This window comes from Gracilinanus agilis, chromosome 3 (assembly GCF_016433145.1).
Source record: "Gracilinanus agilis isolate LMUSP501 chromosome 3, AgileGrace, whole genome shotgun sequence".
NCBI lineage: Eukaryota > Metazoa > Chordata > Mammalia > Didelphimorphia > Didelphidae > Gracilinanus > Gracilinanus agilis.
This window is the reverse complement of record NC_058132.1, coordinates 351,842,511-351,851,149: the sequence shown is the minus strand read 5'-3', so window position 1 is coordinate 351,851,149 and position 8,639 is coordinate 351,842,511.

Below are 8,639 nucleotides of genomic sequence, written 5' to 3'. Positions count from 1 at the left end.
TCTTTTTAGTGTTTGTCTTTGTTTCTAGTATTGTGCTTTAGTTGTTTCTATCCTATATATATGGATATGAAACTGTCTCATGTACTTGTTTATATGTCTTTTCATGTCGCTTTTTTGTATCTATATAAGTCTTTGTTTATATTATATTTATTTTTGAGTTCATGTATTTATCTCTGTGTGTGTGTCTATAGGTACACAATTGTGAAACTCTTCTTTTTCTGTCTCCTCTCAAATCCTGTTCTGAGTTTTTTTTGGACTTTCTGTTCCTCTGTATTTCTAGCTGTAATATTTTCTCAGGCTTTCTTACTTAATTGGGCATAATGTAGAACTGAAGCATAGCTTTCATTATATCTTATTTTTTGTGTTTTTAAGTGTTTTGTTTTTATATTTAAAACAATTGAGTGGATTGTTTTATATTTCTTTCTTTATAGAAAATGAAAAGTAAAAAGATACAGTTTTTGTTTTCCCTTATGTTTGATCAATTAATAAAAAATTTATTAAATACCTATGTGGCAGACAATGTGCTAAGTACATGGTTTTTCTTTTGTAGATCAGTAGTACCTAACAGAAAAATTCTCATTTCCAATCTTTAAATAAGTTTAGGTAGCCTCTTTCTTTTTCCATTATATATGCTACTTTAAAGGTCCTTTGAAGGAAAAAATATTTACATGAATTTTTAAAATGGTTGTTGCTATTATTCATTCATTTCAGTCATGCCCAATTTTTTGTGACCCTATTTGGGATTTTCTTGGCAAAGATACTGGAGTGGTTTGCCATTTCCTTCTCCAGCTCATTCTACAAGTGAGGAAACTGAGTCAAACAGAGTGAATTGACTTGCTCAGGGTCACATAGATAGTAAATGTCCAAGGCCAGATTTGAAAACAGATGAAAAAACAGGAAGGTGAGTCTTCCTGATCTCAAGCTAGGTACTCTATCCATTGCACCACCTACTTGCTCTGAATCTTAAACTATGTAATATTTATTCTGTGTCCTCATAAAAATGTAATTCAGCATGAATCATATGGAGATTGAGTCAATCTTGTGAGAAGCAGTAAATATGTACACATGTAACATATTTTGTTTTCATCTGGCTCAAAGGACAATCATTTCTCTTTCAGGGGGCTGCTCACTGTAGTAGAAAGAGCTCTGAATTTGGAGTCAGAGAACTTTACTACTTGTGCAGGCTTGGACAAGGTACTTTCCTTTTCCTGAAAACAACAATAAAATGAGGAGGTTGTCCAAGGCTTCTTTTAGCTCTAATGTATGTGAATTCCAAGAATTGTCATTGAAGATTAAGAGCAATGCCAATGGGAAAACTAGTTTCAAAATGGAAGATTGTCATTGGCTACTGGAAGCTAACTGGTACTCAAGAATTGGAAGACTTGATTAAAATTTATAGTCAGAAAATGACTATTTGTGGTGATCAGAAGGCCCTCCACCATCTGGCACTATCTTCCCTTTCCTGTCCTGTCTCATACCATTTCTCTCCAACTTTTTAACCAAATTGGACCAGATAGAATCTGCCTACCCACCCAAACTTCCATCCAATCTGTTTTGTGTCCAGATCTATGCCATTTCTCACATTTTTCCTTAAACCCTGTTAGGTAGGTGTTAGATGACAGCCAGAGAGATAGATGGCTAGATTGATAGACATAGATTATAGATGACAGCTGTCTAGATGGACATAGATTATAGTTGACAGATGATAGACAAATAGAGATATGACAGAAAAGTGATGGATAGATGATAGATATAAATAGATATAGATTAGAGATGACAGAAGGATAGATAATAGATACATTATAGATATATGACAAATAAATAGAAGATAGAGATAGATAAATAGACATAAATGGAATATAGATAATAGCTAGCTAGCTAGATGATAGAGATAGGTAAATAGATTATAGATGACCAATGATAAATTGATAATAGACAGACAGATAGGTAGACAAATAGGTAGATGATTGGCAGGTAGATGATACATGTACGTGACAGATGAATAGATGATAAGTAGATAATGTATTTATTAGATGCTTACTATGTGCCACGTTCTGTGCTAAGTGACACAGGTCCAACTCAAATGGATTTCTTCCTAAAGACCTATTCTGCAGTGACTTTTCCCCTTAGCCCTCTCACTTTATTTTGTAATGCTCTATTATAGTTATCATTTGAAAGTACATATCATAGCTATCCATATATGTATCTTAATCTACTACTAGGCTACAATTTTCTTGAGAGTAGGGGCTATGTCAGTCACTCAATCAATCAATAAACAATAAAAAGGGCCTACTATATGTCAAGCTCTGTGCTAACTGCTGGAGATATTTGTACCCTGCCTACAAGGAGCTCACCATCTATTAGGAGAAGACCATTATACAACATTGAAAATAGAGCTGAAAATCAGATTGAAGGGGGTGGGTATGATGAAGTTCAAGGGAGTGCCATTAATTGGAAAATGAAAAGATGAATTTTTCCTTAAGGGCTCTGGGAAAAGCTCTCCACTATCTATCCTCCACCTTTGCTCTGAAGGTGTGAGTTTCAGGATTGATATGCTCTTGCAGGATAATGAAATTCCAGACTATCATATCTAAACTCTGTATTTTCCTCTCAGCCTAACATAGTGTTCTGTATTCACTAAACTTGGGTTCTTGATGATTTAGCAATCTGAAGTAGTCCTTCAGGGAACTTGAGGGTGGATAGGATTGTGGTATTTAAAATCATGACCGTTTTCATTTTGGTGTGTTTGGCTCACTATTCTGACATACAAGTCAAGCTCAAAGGACCTCAATTCATATAAACAGTGTTTTTTTTTTAAGGCAAACTACAAATGGGGATCTCCATCAAATAAAATCGAGATATATCCTTCAAATTATACCATTAATATTCATGAATTCCATTGTCACTCCTATCACCTATTTTTAAGTGACAAGTAGATGGTGTGAACTCCAAAGAACCTTGTCATAAAAGTATGACAGAAAAATTAGCAAAAACAGAGTGCTGGTAAATGCAGAGCTCTAAGCGACATAGCAATTGGGTGGTGTGAATAAGAGTACTTTAGAGAATTTCTGACACAATCAGAACAAGAAAACTAAAAGTCCTGAAAGAATGAATGGCATACATTATAAGTAACAATACCTGGCACTGCACTTCACATCAAAGGTGACCTTTGAACTTTCTGTAAAGGATTAAGGATCCATAGGAAGAAGCTTAGTGCGATGCTTCAGTGTAATGGGGTATAATGGAAGGATGCCTTGGAGGGTACAAAAAGATGTACTTTAAGCTCATGAATTTAACCCCTCTGATGTTATTCTAAACTACACGATTGTAATTCAATTTTACTTCTTTGCTGTGAAACTAATATGAAGACCTACAAAATGTTCTCATTGGTACATAAAAGTTACACTCCTACTTGGTGAAATATTTATTGATATTGTTCAGTTGTTTCAGGCATGTCCCACTCTGTGATCCCATTAATGGTTCTCTTGGCAAAGACACTGGAATAGTTTCCCATTCCTTCTCCTGATCATTTTAAGATAAGGAAATTGAGATAAACAGGGTTAGAGAACCTGTTCAGAATCACACAGTTTATAAGTTTCTGAGATCACATTTGAACTCAAGTCTTCCTGATTCTAGTCTACTGTTCTATCAGCTATGACATCTAAATGAAATTGTTGTTGTTGAGTCAATTCACGCATTGCTGACTTCTTATGATCCCATTTGGGATTTTCTTGGTGAAGATATAGTAGCACTTTGCCATTTTCTTCTCCAGCTCATTTTATAGATGAGGAAACTGAGGCAAATATGGTTACATGAATTATCCAGGATTACACAGCTAGTAAGTGTCTGAGGCCAGATTTAAACTCAGGAAGATGAATTTTCCTGACTCTAAGCCCAGAATTCTATCCTCTGAGCCCCTTAGTTGCCTACTTAGGAAGTGATACATTTTGCCCGAGTCATACAATTAAATTTTAGGGACAGAAGGGATATTAGTGACTACATTGGCCAATCTTGTTTTATAGATCATGGAATTGGAGCATCTTCCTTTTCCAGCTTTGGAAGATACTACAGGGACTGATTTCAATCAACCAGCCAATCAGGAAGCATTTATTAAGTGTTACTCTGGGCCAGGAGGTATATAGGCATTCAAGGATGACTATCTCCTTGGGGTGTGAGGACTTGCTGAGCCTTTTTCAGGGCTGCTCATTCACCTTTGGTGTCTATTTTTTCACCAAGTCTCACCTGTGGCTCCAGGAATCTGTAGCATGCATAGTGGCCACATCCTACTAAAACCATCTTGGCAGATGGGCCAAACCCTGTTGAATGTAACCTATGGGCCACAAACCTTTTGGTCAATTAAGGAGCTGTCTACCCAAAGCATGTGAAGACTTTCCAGGCATCATAATTAATATCCTCTGAAGACCATATCTTAATTTATGATACTTTATTAAATAATAAAAAGTGAGCCAGAGAAAGAGAAGGATTCAGTCACATGTGGTTGCCCATTCCCTTCTGAGAATCAGCCTCACTCCTCACTCTGCATTTCCAAGAAAAAAGTCCCCATTTTTTCCCAGTACTTCAAGTTGTGCTCTTTGTGATGATTCTTTCCCAAGCCTCTCTGATTGGAGTGCTCTGACCTCATTCTGGACAAGAGGCAAGTCTTCCAGACAGGGCAAGAAACAAGGGTCTTCTGAATGCCAGAGGTCATGAGATTTTTAGAATGGCTACACAGTGTTCATGTCCACTTTTCTATATAAACAAAGAGCTTTGTCACCACTCTTATTCAGAAAGAGGGTGAAGGAAGAAGCATGCTATAACTTTAATCTTAAGATTAAATTTAATTTTTCTTTAATATCTTTAAAATTTTCTTTAAAATTTAGTTTTAAGTACTAAAAAAGGAGTACAGGCTAATATTAAATATTCACACACAATGGAATAGGAGAGCAATTTGTTTCAACAACCATGAAGGTTCACTGAAACAGGCACTATGGAGTAATTAGAACTTGGTCAGACATTGAAGACACCAAGGTCATCCCAGGCATCATCATTCATCCTGACTTTTGCTTTGCCATTGGACTTGGATGACTCTAGAAGAGAGAATGAGGCCAACAACTTTTAGCAACTTTTCCTCACTTAAATCCAATCCATGCACAACTCAAGATGTCACCCTGTGATGTGGTTAGTTTTTGAAAAGAAGGATAAACAATAACTACAGGCCAGACATTATGCTAGCCATGGGGAAATAGATAAAAGAAAACAAAACTGCCCTCTAAAAGCTTATATTCTTTTTTCTTTGTAAAGATATTTTATTTTACCAATTACATGTAGTAACAATTTTCCACATAAGTTTTCTGAAGTTATATTCCACATTGCCTCCCTCCCTCCTTTCCTTCTTCCTTTCTGGATATGGTAATCACTTTGATCTGGGTTGCACATTTATTATCATGCAAAACACATTTTCATATGGTTCATTTTTGTAAGAGAATAATTATATAAAACCAACCCCTCCAAATAAAAACTCAAGTAAACTAAGGTGAAATTTAGTATGTTTTGATTTGCATTCTGACCCCAACAGTTCTAAAAGCTTATATTTTAATGAAGAAGGCATGTAAATAATTAGGTACATACAATATACATACAGATAAGAAAGAAGGTTATTTATCAGGAAAGGCTCTATTTCCTATTGTAATGGGGAATAACCAGGGAATTAGGCTTAAATATTAAAACATGGGTCCAGAAAGGTGTGAGGGTGACAGGAGTGTTTGAAGGCAGGACCAAACAAATAGGGAGACTAGGTTTTAACAGCTAAGAAGGTGTCTGTTACTTAAATGGCATTTAATTGCCACTCTGCAGTATCTAGAGTAGGCCTTTGGAAACCAGCAAAGTAAAGGCAAGAGTTTTATAACACTTTTAATCAGGGACAACTAAGATAAAGGATGGGAATAGGGGTTACTACACTCTTCAGACTAAGGGCAAACCCAGGGTCAGGGAAGGGACTTATCTACACTGAGACCTAAGCAAGACAGGGCCCAGAGAAAAGCAGGATTGAAGTGGATATCCTCACAACAGTAGTGTTCAGCCTCACTCCAGTGGTGTTTCTGCTCCTCCAGGACCACCAGCTGCACTCTTCCAAGTGGGTAGATTCTGGGAGCTAATGCAGCCCAAGTTGACCTGCAACTCAGGTTGGGATTAGTAGTCTCTACCAAAATCTCCCACAAGTAGGTGACGGTCTTTCCATAGGATCACTGGCAATCTCGTGTCTCCTAGGGTCAGTTGCTGCTTGCCCCAACCACCATGGAGTCTCTCTCAGTGAGCAAGAAGACACTTCCTGCTTCTTTATTCCATCTTGCAATTCTCCAGCCCTTCCTGCTAGATCCACATAAACTATACATAAACTAATAACTAAGTAATCCTCACAACAGTCTGAAGTTTCTTTTCAAATAGAAAGAGCCAAAAAGGAGAGAAATTCTTATATAAGCTCTTCTACTTTGTATTCTCTTCCTGAATTGAATTTCTGCCTGCTTCAAGCAGAGAATTATTTTGCTCTTACCCTGTGGCTTGTGTGACCATTAGCTCACAGAGATTCCTAAGTGCCTCTCAAAGGATGTTAGGAAATTGTTGTAGCAGGTATGACACAAGAATAAACAAGACTGCATGTTTCAGAGGATACTGAGTTGTAGTCATTACTGGCTCTGCTCTTTTCTCACAACATCACAAGCTACATCCACAGATGGTGCTTTGGATTAGGGTTTGGGAGGCACAGCAGCTACACCTAGGGGGTGATTGCCTTTCTCCTTTTATACACATCAGTAGAAGACTTTCCTCAGGAAATTAGCATGGACTCAACCTCCAAACCAGTGGTTTGGAGAACAAGAGTCAGCATTCGAGAAATTATTGTCAACTATATCATTTGACAGGGTAGCTAGGTGGCACAGTGGATAGTGAACCGAACCTGGAGTCAGGAAGACTCTTCTGAAGTTCAAATCTGGCCTCAGACACTTTCTAGCTGTATGAACCTGGGAAAATCACTTAATCCTGTTTGCCTCAAATTCCTCATCCATAAAATAAGTGGAGAAGGAAATGGCAAGACATTCTATGATCTTTGCCAAGAAAACCCCAGATGGGGTCACAAAGATTTGGACACGGCTAAAATGACTGAACAACAACAACATATTATTTGAAAATACTTGTTCTTATTGAGTTTCAAGAAAGTAGGAAGAGATCATGTAATTAATAAACAACTACCTGCAACTGACACTAATATAATGCTTTGAAATGTGTAAAATATAGGTATCTGCATTCACATTTTACAGATGAGGAAGCCCCAGCAAGGTGAAATAAAATAACTTGTCCATTGTATCATAGTAAGTTAGATATTAGAGTCAAGATCTGATCTTAGGTCTTCTTAACTCCAAATCCAATACAAAAACTCCCACATTTTTATCATTTCTACACTTTGCTGAGTATGTAGATAACCACAGTCCTAGGTATTTTCTAGGCAGTCAGCCTCATAACAGCTCTAGGGGCACTTAGATCTATTAACGTTAATGCAGAAAAATTTTGGGTTTAGTGGCTTCTGGCTACAAAGAGATGGCAAGGTGATGGTCTCGTAGTTAAGAAGATGTAAATTCAAATCCTGCCTCATACACTTGTTACCCATAGGATCATAACTTTTCTCAGCTTTGATTTCCTCATCTGTAAAGAGGGAATAATAATAGCACCTGCCTCACAGCATTGTAATGATCAAATGCAATTACGTTTTGTAAAACTTAAAGTACTTTGTAAATACTAGTTGCTGCTGCTGTTGTTGTTGTTAAAGATTTGTAGAAGAAAATCTTCCTTCCCCACTCAGGGAACAAGGCAGGTCTTGGAAGTAGCCATAGTTGCCATTTACCTAATTGACATGATGTTAGAAACAAAATGTTAAATTAAAAAACAAAAAACGAAAAAAAAAGACAGAGTTCGTACAGCTAGGTAGTAGAGTGGATAGAGCACTAGGCCCAGAGTATGGGTTCAAATTTTCCCTCAGACACTTCCTAGCTGTTTACCACTGGGCAAATTGTTTAACTCTTGATAGCCTAGCCATTACTACCACTCTTCTGTCTTAGAAATGCTACTAAGACAAAAGATAAGGATTTAAAAACAAAAACAAAAACAGTCATTCTCTGTATAGCAATCTTAAAATAAAATGGAATCTTAATATAAAATATAAGTGCATAGCAAAGTTTCCTTGACATAAGAGATTTGAGGTAGGGGATAGGGTTGAGAGCTAGAAGGATTATGAAAACTTTCATTAAGGAGATATGATTATGGTGATAAAGAAAGGGAGGGATTTAAATAGACAGGTATTTTGAGAGTTTCCCTACCACCTCTGAAAGATGACTTGCTAAAGGTCCCAAAACAGGAGTAGAAAGGAAGAGACTAGAAAATGGGGAGTAGGGGGCAGCGAGGTGGCTCAGTGGATTGAGAGCCAGGCCTAGAGATGAGGAGGTCTTGGGTTGAAATCTGATTTAAGATACTTCCTAGTTAGGATCAGTGGAATAGACTAGGGGTAAGTGACCTCAGCAAGGCAGTCTACGATAAACCCAAAGAACCCAGCTTTTAGGACAAAACCCCACTATTTGCAAAAACTGCTGGGA